This window comes from Aythya marila, assembly GCF_965140915.1.
Source record: "Aythya marila genome assembly, chromosome: 2".
In the NCBI taxonomy this organism is placed as follows: Eukaryota; Metazoa; Chordata; class Aves; order Anseriformes; family Anatidae; genus Aythya; species Aythya marila.
In genome coordinates this window covers 5,470,886-5,483,002 of record NC_139043.1, presented here as the reverse complement: position 1 = coordinate 5,483,002, position 12,117 = coordinate 5,470,886, and the positions used below count along the sequence as shown (strand labels likewise).

The 12,117-nt window shown below is 53.2% G+C and overlaps 1 protein-coding gene across 2 annotated transcripts in view; it reads left to right on the top strand.

Moving 5' to 3' along the window:
* Positions 1–12,117, top strand: part of LOC309875575 (mitogen-activated protein kinase kinase kinase 3-like) — a 64,200-nt gene continuing 52,083 nt past the window's right edge. For both annotated transcript variants that reach the window (XM_082755137.1, XM_082755138.1), the window contains exon 1: positions 1–306. The gene's annotated coding sequence lies outside the window, so the exon portion shown is untranslated. The remainder of the gene's footprint in view (positions 307–12,117) is intronic.

Genomic DNA, 12,117 nt, shown 5'->3' with positions numbered 1-12,117 from the left:
GCCGAGCCCCAGCCGAGCCCGAGCCGAACCCGAACCCGAAGCCGAGCCCGAGCCGAAGCCGGAGCCGAACCCAGCCGAGCCCGAGCCGAGCCGAGCCGTGCTAAACCCAACCCAGCCGTGCCAAACCCAACCCAATCCAACCGAACCGAGCCAAACCCAACCTAATCCAACCCAGCCGTGCTAAACCCAACCCAATCCAAGCCAGCCGAGCCGTGCCGTGCCAAATCCAAGCCGTGCCGAGCCGTGCCAAAGCAGCGCTCGCAGCCTCCGCGCATGGCTCCCCGCGGGTAGCCGCTCTCCGGACGGGTAAGGCTGTGCTGGAGGGGATACAGGGGGGTATGCAGCCGCGCTGCCCCGCTTGGGTTTGGGGTTTTGTGTCCGGGTTTGGCTCCGCGGGGTCGGTTTTGGGGTTTTTTGTCCGGGTCTGGCTCTGCGAGCGTTTTATTTCGAGTTTTTCCCTGCCCCATCCTCTAGCAATGCAAGGGAGGGGTGTCTCTCGTCTACAGCACTTCTAGGATTTGGGGGGTTGTGGGTGCTGGGCACCCTATAACAACCTCCCCACCTCTGGGATGTCCCCTTAGAGGCAGCAGGTTGGGTTCCCAACCTGGTCCTGGTGTCCCTTTCCTCCAGCCTGCTCGGGTTTGGCTCCAGCAGCCGTCTCCCCAAGTTGGTGCCCGACACAGTTGTCCTACAGCAGCCCTATATGGGACAGAAAAGCAGGATGGGTTTCATCTCGGGGTAAAAAAGCTGCTCCCAAAGCCCCGGCTGCAAGGCACGGCTCAGCACGAAGCCTTCCACCCACCTCCCCGTGGTGAGCGTGTCTCTCACCGGCCCCATTTTACCCAGAAAAAGCCTTTTTTCCCCTCATCTGCTGCTTTTTTCCTCTTCCTCCCCAATTCCCGGGTCGCAACCCGGTGGCGTTTTCATTTTTTATTATTTTTTTTGCAATTAGACCTCGCTTCTGGTTCGGGGCTGGCCCCGCGTTGTCGGTGCAAGGGGTGAAAGCCCTCAAAAGGCTTTCTCAAAACGCTGAGGATGGGGAATGCGACATAACAGGGTCTTTTCTTTGGAGATTTGGGGTTTATACAGAGTTTAGGTGACACTGGGAGTTTCAAGGCTCAAATAAATGCATGTTGGCATAGCTGCATCTGAGGGTCCGCTTTCCAGACCATATAATAAAAGGGGGTCAAGGTTTTGGGGCTTTCCTCCGCAGCCGGGCACGGTCTTTGCTTTAGGAAGTTTTCCCGGCTTGTAAAAGCTCCTCTGTTGGAGGCAGGATGCGTGGCTGGCCGGGCTGCCAGCCTGGTGGGCTGCGGCTTTAAAGGCTCTTTTATACATCCCTTCTCTGAACGGGGTTCGGTACCACGAGTTTTTTTCCATGGGTCTTAAATCTCCGTCAGAAACTCTGCCGTGGCTACGTGTGCCGAGGGGCAGTGCGTTTCTTTTTTTTTGGAGACCCTTACAGCTCGCTCAGAGAGATGTAACCTGGATTTCCTAATGGGATGGAGAGCCTGTGTTGTGTAGAAATGGACAAATCTCTCCAAATCTCCGGATTTTTTTACATTTCCTGGGGTCCAACACAGGAGAGGGATGCGTGCCCCGTGTCCCTGCTGTCCCGGGAGCTGGGGCCGCTGGTGCCCGACGGCAGCAGGAACTTGGTTGGACTCTGGCCTTTCCACTCCCCTCTCTGCACGGAGCTGCGGCCAAGCACAGTGTGCACAGCAATGTGCAGAATGTCAGCTGTGCACCAGCGGGATGGAAAACGCATTATAGAGCCATAGGAAGGGGGATATGGAATTCAACTTTTTTTTTCCTTGAAGTCCTCAGGCGCTTTTCAGCCTTTCGAAAAGAGCTCTAAACGGCCCGCTGATGCTGAACCCGAATCCCCAGACTTTATTTTCCTATCTAAGCTAGAGCAAGGTGAAGGTGACCGGGTGTTTTTCTGGGAATCCTTCCAGGAAAGCATCCGTGGGGGCAGCGTGTCTGTCCCGACCTGCGAAATGCCACTGGGCTCCAACCAAATCCCTGTCCCGTCAGTAACACAAGACCGAAAAATAGATGCCTCACACTTCAAAGCCTGCTCCCTGCAGAAGATGGGCTGCACAGGATGGCAGAACAAGAGTGCTGAGATGCCCTCGTGGCGTAAACAGACGGGTTGCAGTCCCAGCATGAGCCATAGTGGGGAGGAATCGGCGAGGAATTTGGCGCAAAGCTGGCTCCCCCAGTGCTGCAGTGGTTTGGGGAGATTCATTTGGTGAGGTGGGGTGTAGGAGGTGCACACTCGAGCCCTGCGTCTCCGTGTGGTCCCTTCTTGTGGGGACGGGGACGTGGTGCTGGGTGTCATCCTGCACCAGTCCCTAGAGCATTGGGAGTGCCTCAGAAGGCAACCCGCAGGGGTGGACCTGCAGGTGCTGAGGCTTTTAGGGTGACAGGTACTTGTACCTCACAGAAGAGGGTGTTTTGGCTCCAAAATGCATTCTTCAGCCACTTTTCCCTTCCCTGGAAAATCCTCAAACAAATGTCAGGGGAGACCAAGTGACTCAGGATTTAATGAGAATCCCTAGCAGGGCCTGCCCTCCGCTGCGATAAAACCCCTGTTGGCTACCATTTTACCCCAAAATCATGACTATTTTGGCCAAAGCTCCTCTCCTTTCGCCCTCCCCACTCTGCAAGATGATCGGGGAGGACGAGCCGCTGCCAAACCGAAACCCAGGGTGGAATTTGGCTGGGTGCCGAAGAAATGGCACGGGACAAAGTCCGGGCAGCCTGGGGCCGTGCCCGGCAGCGCGGGCCAGATCCTGGAAGGAGCCGGCCAGTTCGCTGCGTGGGATGCTGTGTAAACAGCCTGGGTGGAAGGGGGGTGGATGGATTGAGCGTTCAGGTAGTGATTTAATGCCCAAAAACTTGAAAAAATATCCCTGGCTGGGGGGGAGTGTGGATGCTGTAGGAGTTTGCTGTGGCGTGGAGCTTGCGTGCTGAATAGCAGCTAGTCATCTGATTGATAACCAGGTGATTCATGGGGGGAAAGGCTCTGTGCAGTTGCTTTAGGGATTAATTGGTGGGGTTAAAAGCCCTTGTGAAGGAGGTCGGAAGGCTGTAAGTGCTGCTGTGGTGTTTGTGGGGTCTGCAGTGCTTGGAGCGCTCTTGCACTACTAGGATTGTCGTGGAGCAGTGGTGTTTGTCCAGTCCTTGTGAAGGTATTCCTAGCTTCTGGAGCCATCCAAGTGCCTGCAGATCCCTGTAGGACTGCTGGAAGTTTAATGTGATGAGCATTTGCCAGCCATCAGGTGCTGTGCAAAGATGAGCCCAGTGCTGTGCTCTGAGTTCTGCTGCTGCCAGGCTGGGTGCGGAGGTGTGGAGGCTGTTGTATGGGGGAGTCTGTTGAGGTCTGGCATGCTCCTTGGATGTGGAAGCCTGTCGTGATGACGATGGTTGGTTACTTCTTGCTTTTACACCTTTTACACTACAACCTTTAAGTTTTTGGTTTTGTTTTTCTTCAATTTAGAAGAAGTCAGGTCATCCCAGTCCAGTTGCAAACTGGAAATAGTGCAGCTCCCTCCGTGATAAGAGCCTAAAAAAAAAAAAAAAAAGCAGATATTTACTGTTTGCAGCGAGTTCTTTGCACCTTCACCTCCACAAGGCTGCAGCAGGGGTGCCCACACACAAGCTCTCGCTGACAGGTGGATGTCACCTCCGGGCCAGGTTGAAGGGCTGGGGCAGCCACCACGTGGGGCTGCGATAAGGAAGGCTCGGCTGGGGAGAACGGTGTAGGGTGAGGTCTTGTAGCTGTGTGCGTGCACAGAAATCCTGTCCTAGATGCTCTGTTCGTGCTGGCGTCGTGCCTCTTCCTCTCTGCCACTAACCAGGGAGTGCCCTGCAGAGGGACTGTCCCTTTTCTGCATGCCGGGTCAGCACAGTGCCATCGTGGAGGCTGGCTGGTGATGTTATCTGTACGTGGGTGATGCTGACGGCTCGGGTACTCAGCTTGCTGTCTGGAGAAACGGGGTGGCTGAGGTGGAAGGGGGTGGCTGGAAGGAGGTGTGTGGGCTGGGACAGGGGAGTGACTCAGTCCAGGAGGCTGCAGGCAGTGGGGAAGCTGTGCTTGGGCATGGGAGGTGAGAGACTGGGTTTGCTTCTGCTGAGGGAGATCAGTCACAGAGTGCTTTGGGTTGGCAGGGACCTCAAAGCCCAGCTAATCCCAACCCCCTGCCATGGGCAGGGACCCCTGCCCCCAGCCCAGGCTGCCCCCAGCCCCATCCAGCCTGACTTTGGGCACTGCCAGGGCTGGGGCAGCCACAGCTCCTCTGGGCAGCCGGGGCCAGGACCTCACCACCCTCACAGTGAAGAATTTCTTCCTTCTCTCTAATCTAAATCTCCCCTTTTTTAGTTTAAAGCCATTTCCCCTTGTCCTATCCCTGCCCAAGAGTCCCTTCCCAGCCCTCCTGCAGCCCCCTTTAGGCCCTGGCAGGCTGCTCTGAGGTCTCCCCGGAGCCTTCTCCTCTCCAGGCTGAACAACCCCAACTCCCTCAGCCTGGCTCCACAGCAGAGGTGCTCCAGCCTCTGAGCATCCTCGTGGCCTCCTCTGGACTCACCCCAACAGCTCTCTGTCCTTCTGTTGGGGGCCCCAGAGCTGAGTGCAGGCTCCAGGTGGGGTCTGAATGCTCTGTGAAGCCAGGTTTGTCTTGCTGAACGTATGAAACATCCTTCAGTAAAAACACCAGGCTGGGCCAAGGCCCTGGAAAGCTTGCCAGGGTGCTCTTGCTGCAGCCTCGATGCCTGTTGTTCACCCTTCAGCACAGAAGTGCAGTGCTGATCCCTTTATTGCAACCCTTTTTGCTGGCTTCCAGCTTGGAGGGCGGCCTTTGGGAAACCTGAGCACCCGGTTAATAAACTGGTGGAATGTGTTTGCTGCTCCTTGGTCTTAATCCTTCAGTGCTGGTGTAACAGAGTCATTAGAGAAATATGCAAAATATGTCAGTTATTTCGATTTGGAGGGAGCTGGTAGCAAAGGAGAAATAGACAGAGACTGTCCTGAGCTGTGCTTGGCTTATTGCAGCGTTGGTTTCAGTCGAAGGTTCGAGGTCCAGCTCTGAAGGGTGTCTTTGAGCCGTGCTGTGCATTGCCAGAGTGCTGAGGGCAGGGAAAGGAGCCGCTTTGGTGCTAGAATCAGTCATTAAGGCTGGAAGAGATCTTCAGGATCATCTGGTCCAACCATCCCCCTACCACCAATGTCACCACTAAGCCATGTCCCCAAGCACCACGTCCAACCTCTCCTTGAACACCCCCAGGGACGGTGATGCCACCACCTCCGTGGGCAACCCGTCCCAATGCCTGACTGCTCTTTCTGAGCAGAAATGTCTCCTCATTTCCAACCTGAACCTCCCCTGGCACAGCTCGAGGCCATTCCCTCTGGTCCTGTCACCAGTTACCTGTGAGAAGAGGCTGACCCCCAGCTCCCCACACCTTCCTTTCAGGTAGCTGTAGAGAGCAATGAGGCCACACCTGAGCCTCCTCTTCCTCATACCAAACACCCCCAGTGCCCCCAACCTTTCCTCACAGGACTTGATGTGCTTTTCTGGCTTTTCCCTTGAAAACTGCACGTGGCTCCTGCTAAGCCCCGGCCACTTCTCCTCAGGTGGTGGCAACCCAGGGAAGCCCTGCTCGTGTCTCCTGAGGCACCTGCTGCAGTTTGGGGCTGGGCAGGACCCTTGGGGCTGCCTGGATGTGGGACCACACACAGTTTTCTGCTAGGCCAGCTCTTGCTGGAGAAGGATCTGCTTCCCCAGTGGGCTTGGGCTGCTGCCCCCATGTTCCTTCTCCCAAAGCACTCCGGGATGCTGACTTAAGTCACGGGTGGCCCTGATGGGAGGGCGGCTGTGGTGTTCTCTGCATCCCCTAATGATGGTCCCTGCAGGCTGGCTTGGCTTCACCTCGTTTGGCTGAAATTAGCTCTTGAGTGTGAAGGGTTTGAGAAACTGTACCCGCTCTTGCCTATTTTTGTTTGGTGACGAAACACTTTGCTTGCTGGGGCTGTCCCTAAAGCGCTGACCTGTTGAAGTTACAAATGGTGCTTGTGTCGTTCCCTGTGATACCTGGCTGATGAGTCAAGAGAAAGAGAAAACACTCAATCAGCACAATATTTCAGCAGCTTCACGTACGGCACTACCGGTGTGACTAACGCCTGCCGTGTGCCTGCTCAGCGTCGGGCTGGGGCGAGGACCTGTGGTTTGTGCTCACGAGCTGCGTCACAGGAGATGAGCCCAAACAAATGCCTTTTGGCCCCGTTATGGAAGGTGTTGAAGATTGAAACCATCGCTCGAGGGAGAGCTGGGGACAAGCTCGTTTCAGCCTTGGATGTGTCTAGGAAATCCTGCACAGGAGAAATTCCCTTTTGGAAAGCCAGTTGGGCTGTCCCAGGGAAGAGGTGGCACGCTGAGCTTTTGTCTTATGGCTTTTCCCTTTGCGGTGCTTGGATACGTTGCCTGGACCTCTGTTGCTTGAGTCTTGAGGTGTCAGTAAACGCAGTCTCCTGTTTTAACTGCACGTGGGCATCCTTTTTGGCTTTCAGTCCTTGAGACATGAGAAGAGCCAACAGTTTGAGGGGCTGGTGAAGGCATGTCTTGTGTGTGTCTGTGTGAACACGTTCATCGAGTCCTGTAGGTGTAACTGTGGTGTGCAGACCCACCTGGTTGGAAGGGGTCTGTGGATGAACCACCCTGCAGTTCTCCCAACAAACCTCCTTGCCCCGGCGTTGGCTTTTGGGCTGGTGGCTTGGGAGAAGAGCATGGAGAAAGCTCTCGCCTTCTTCTCACTGCTCCTTGCCTGCATCTGCCACTCTCCCCTCCATTTGGGGTTCAGGATGAGGCCCACAGAGGACCCTGGCTGCTAAATCCTATTTGTGGCATGTCCTATAAAGCCTGCGAGGCAGTCGTGCCGCGAAGCTCTATTTTGGGGCCGTTTCTGATGTAATCCGTCAAGAAACGGTCTGCTCTTTGACTTACTGCTGGCAGCGTGGCTGTGGATGGATGAGCAGTTGCTTACCTAGCATTACCAAAGCAACGAGTTGTTGCTTTCCATGACTCATGAAAATGCACTGGAGGCTCTCTTAAGAATGGCTGAGATCATTTTTTTGGCTGGGGCCAAGCAGCTGGTTTCCTTAGCAAACAGCAGTGGGGGTGGAGGGAGGGGGATTTCCAACCTTGTTTCTTTGTATGCGGCGATCTGGAGTTTTGAGCTCGCTTAATAAAATACTTCATTTGAAAAGGGGAGGAAAAAAAAAAAGGCCTGTCGCTTCCACATCTGTTGAGTTTTCGTGGCATGACTTGTTTTGCCTTACCAAGGGGAAAGGTGTATTTTTCCTCTCCTGTAAACACAAACACGATGGGTGGCATTTTTCTCCTGAAGTAAATCTTCTGGGGGAAGAAGAAGAAGAAGAAGGAGGTGCAGAGAAATTTGGGCCAACAAAGCCGTAATTACACCGAATCTGGTTTTAATTTTATTTTTAATATATTTCTTTACTTATTTGTCACCTCTTCAGTCACCTTCTGGTTTTGGCGGCTCATTTTCAGAGGAGCAGCACTCCTGTCCTTGGGAACCAAGCTGCACAGAGGTGGGTTTAACGCACCTGTGCTCTGCAGGAAGGGTGAGGGTCAGGCTCGTTAAATGCCACGGATGCAGCAACATCAGATGTGGCTGGCAGTTTAATAGATGTGGACCAACTTGTTGCATGCTGTGGGTTCCTGCTGGTGAAGCTCCCAGCTGGGGAAGGCACAGCTACGTCCCCACACACTGCAGGAACGGCCTGGAGCCCCTCGTGGGCTGCACGGGGGCAGCAAATCAGCCCTGGGAACAGCAGGAACCCGGGAGCGTAAGCACCCGGCCGAAAGCCAAGGGGGAGCGGGAACAATGCGCCTCAACAGGTTTGTGCTCACTTCCTCCTAATCGCAAAGATGAGATAATAGAGAAACCCAGAAGCGTTTGCCAAGCCAGAGCAGCGAGGCTTCCTTTCTCTGCGTGGCCTGCGAGGCAGGAACAGCGCCTGGCACGGTCCTGCTGGCATCGGGGCCACGGGTGCTGGCTCCAGGCTGCTGCTCGTGTTGGCACACAGCACCCAGAGCTGCTCAGGGCGCTCAGCACCATCACGGTTCGGGCTCCGTCAGAGCCCAGAAAGGCTTTTTCAGCAGGATGAGGCCTTATTTACAGACTGGTTCTTACCACGCAGTATTTCTGCTGGACAAGACCCACCAGCAGCTGTAAATCTGGTAACGCTGGGGAGCGGAGGATGCCAGCAGATGAGCCGGCACAGCTGGACTTGCAGGGCTTTGCCTTACTTCAGGCTGGGTAAAAGAAGTGGAAGCAAAATTTGGCAAGTTGTTCCACTGCATTTTATTATTTTTTAAACCACTGTGCCTTCATATTGCCCTCTGCTGAACGGGGCTCTTTTGAGGAAAGAGGCCGACAGCTGCATACATCAAAGGTCTGTGTGGTTTCTGGACAGGTTTTGCTCTGAAAGCTGGATTTTCTGATCAGTAACCTACAGATGGGGATGTAGAAGCTCAACCCCATATTAAACCATTCTCCCCAGTCTAAAATTTCCAGTGTATATCACTGGGGGAAAGAGTCCTTGATCCCATTCCTTCCTCCAAAAAAAATTAAAATTGTGAATTGACTTTTTTGTTTGAGCACTTCAGACTTTGACTTATTCTTCTTTCTTCAACTTAGACATCTACAAGTACTTCTTTTTAACCCAGAATCAGGAAGTGTGGATTCTGAGGTAATCATGTGACTCCAGGAACTGGCTACTTATGAAAAACACCAAATCCTGTGAGAATTGGCAGTGCTCAGGGTTGGCCCATGGTCCAGCATCTGAACTGGAAGCTGAAGCAGAACCTGCTACTCCCAGCTCCCTTTGCAGTGGTAGGAGCAGTGGGCGTTGCTTCCCCATCCATTGATGTCCACCCAGTTGCAAGAGGAGATGTAGATTTGTGTGGCTTTCCCTTTTTACTCCTTTACACGGTTGAAGTGTTTTGGTTTTGATTTTTTTCCTACATTGTGAAATTTGCAGATGAGAGATCATGGGGCTCTCAGTTGCTCTTTGGATTACGTGAGGGCATTTTCTTGTGGCAGCCTTACAAATCGGTGCATGCTTTATTTGACTGCTCTTTGGAGGTGTTGGAGTAGCGCAGCTGCTGGGCCCTTCTCCGTGTGACTGAGCTTCTTTTGCATTTTGAAGATACGAGAGGGCCTTGCTGCTGCTGGGGACATGAACTGCTGCCAATGCAAATTGCAGTCGAAGCTGTACAGTTTAAGCTGCGTTGGATTCTCCTCTCCCCAAACCCATTGCTTCTTTGCCTCTTCACTTTTTATTCTTTTCTTTTTGGAGCTGGGTTTCTGACAGCCTGTTGCACCTGGCTGGCTGATGGATGGGATGCTTTTGTCTGTTCTCCTGCCAGCTTGTGCTTTGCAAAACCAGAGTGCTTCTCCGTGTCAGACAGGATCAGGAGTGAGTGCTCAGGGAAGCACGGAGTTCTCCAATAATAGAGAAATGAGGTTCTTGCACTGCTTGTGGCTGCAAGGGGAGAAATTAGGAGGCTCACTTGGGTGCCGGAGAGCTCACTGAAGCAGAAAGCCAGGCAAAAGCCCTCCTTTGCTTAACTTTACCTACTCCTTGGGTAAGTCCTGCTAGCACGAGTGACATCGCAGCAGGAACCGAGATGTCTTCAGAGGGCGACGCTCTCCCAACATAAGCAGACCAGCACGTTTCTTTACAACGTGGGAGATATTTATTCTGTGACTAAGCATAAAAGCTAAGGGATGGAAAAGGTCCTATTAGATCATCTCGTCCACCTCCCTGCTGGTGCACAATTTTTCTCCCCGGGGTCTATTTGTTAGCGGGCTGTCGGGCAGACAGTAGGAGTTTGCCCGGGGTGCTGTGGACGAGCAGCTTGCAGCCCATGCAGGTGAGGGATTTGTGCACGTGTGACTCGGCTTGCGTGTGCCCAACTTGCATGCAGCGAGAGGATTTTGTAGTAAATCAGCCCAAAACCCTGGGCTCAACATTCTTGGCTTGCTTGGAGCCTTCCCGGTGACTTGCTGGGACTCGGTTTGTGCGGGCGTCAGCTCATCTTTTTTTAACGTTCGAGGAATAAGCTAATTTTACTTGATATTTGTGATGGAGTAGGTGGTTTGAACACTAATAATAATAATAGGGGGGAAAAAAAAATAGAATCCTTTTGGTAAGGAGAGGTCAGCCAGCTAGACATCTGCACAGCTGGCTTGGGCTCCGTTTGCCATGATCTATGACGGCGGCGCGTGAAGGCTCCCGGAGGAGCCATCAGAAAGGTGCAGGTGGAAATGCTATTGCTATGACAAACAGAGCAGTGCTGGAGTTTCACGCCGGAGCTTGGGGACCATCAACACTGCTTCATTTATTATTCCTCGGAACGTGTAACCATAGCACGGCCTCATACACATGTACTCGGTGTTTTGTTTTTTTTTTTTTGTTCACGCTCCCTGATTTCGTTTATGGCCGAGAGCACTTAGCTTGAAACCCAGGTTGAAATCACCGAGTGTTGAATGTAAAGGGATGGATTCTGTTCTTACCTAAATCGGGGAAGACTTGGAGCGTGTGCCAAACATTGGGGACTGCAGGAGAAATTTCATATCGAGGCACGTGCTGAACTGCCTTCCTGCGTTGAGACTCTTGGCTTGTGCATTTAGGATCACTCCACCGCTTCCAAGGGTGTCTCCTGGTCAACAGTGTTGTGAGATCAATATTTGGGGCTAGAAACCAGGTCTCTTATGTGGTGCAGGTGAGCAACCAAGCTTGCTTCAGCACCAGTGACGTGGTTTTGCTGGTGTTGGGCCCCCAGGGCTGTGCTTTGGCCCGATGATGGGTATCCTGACGCTGCTGTGCGTTTTGTGCAGTTTTCTGCAGGTGTTACGGGACATCTTGTGGCTCAGCAACTGCTCTGCTAAATCAGGAGGAGCTACCCCCTAAACCTGAGGCTGGTAGGAGCTGTGGGTGTTTCACGGTACAGAACATGTCCCTGGCACCCGTGGTCTTTCTCTTGGCATCTCGTGTGGAAGTGACAGTATCGCGGATGACGTTTTCCAGGAAAATTTCCAACACTTGTAAATGAGCCCCGAGATGCGTTTTGCCTTCCTTCCTCCACCAGACATCTTACAGGGAAGGGGGAGTTGGAGCAGGGCACAGTGCATGCAGCGAGCAAATCTGCCTTGTTGTTACTTGATTTAGAGAAATCTTGGTCTGAAGATGCAAAAAGCAATCGTAAATGCTGTCTGGACACCACCTCCCCTCATCAATTAGCAGCATTAAACACTCAGCAGGGAGGATTAATTGGAAAACTGAAATCTTTCCATCGTGACCGCCTTCTGGTTTCCATCGAAATGCAGCTGAAGAGCTGGAAAGGCTTCTGTGTTTTGTTTTGATACGCAGGCATATGTTTCTTTCCATCCTGGAAATGAATTCTGTCTGGAGCAGGGCCGTGGGAATCAATACGAAGTTGTGCTGGGTTTCTCTGAGGTTTCTTCTGAGAGGAGCTGACTGCTTCCCCACTGCCCTTAAAGAGTGGCCTGGCTTTGGAGCAGCCAAGCAACCTCTGCCCCGACTGTCTTTGAGTCTGGAGGTGTTGTGTGGCTGCCCTGAGTGTCCAGGGGTTGCTCCGTGGCCTCTTGGGGGTGACAGGCTTCTTTATTCTGAAGGTCTTCGTGTTAGACTTCCTCCAAGGTACCTGCAGAGCCCCACAGGCTGTGATGCCAAAGACTTGCCGCTACACGCTCATGTTTTGTCATGTTTAGTCCCACATGAAGGCGAGCACCCTCGAGCTCATGTGATACCGTAGGTCAAGAGGACAAGGAGAACGAAATCTCTGTGGAAGCTGCCCCACGTGGCTCTGTTTCATAATCCCATCACCACCCCACCGGTGGCGCACGCGAACCCGCGGCTTGTGGGGATGGCAGCGTCCCCGGGGCTATGCAGGAAGGCGGTCCTTTCACCCAAAAACACAGCAGGCATTTTAGTCTTCGCTCTATGAGCTTGGCTTCCCCCTGGTTTAATCTGGATCCAGAATTACACAGCAGAAGTTGTGTGAGCAA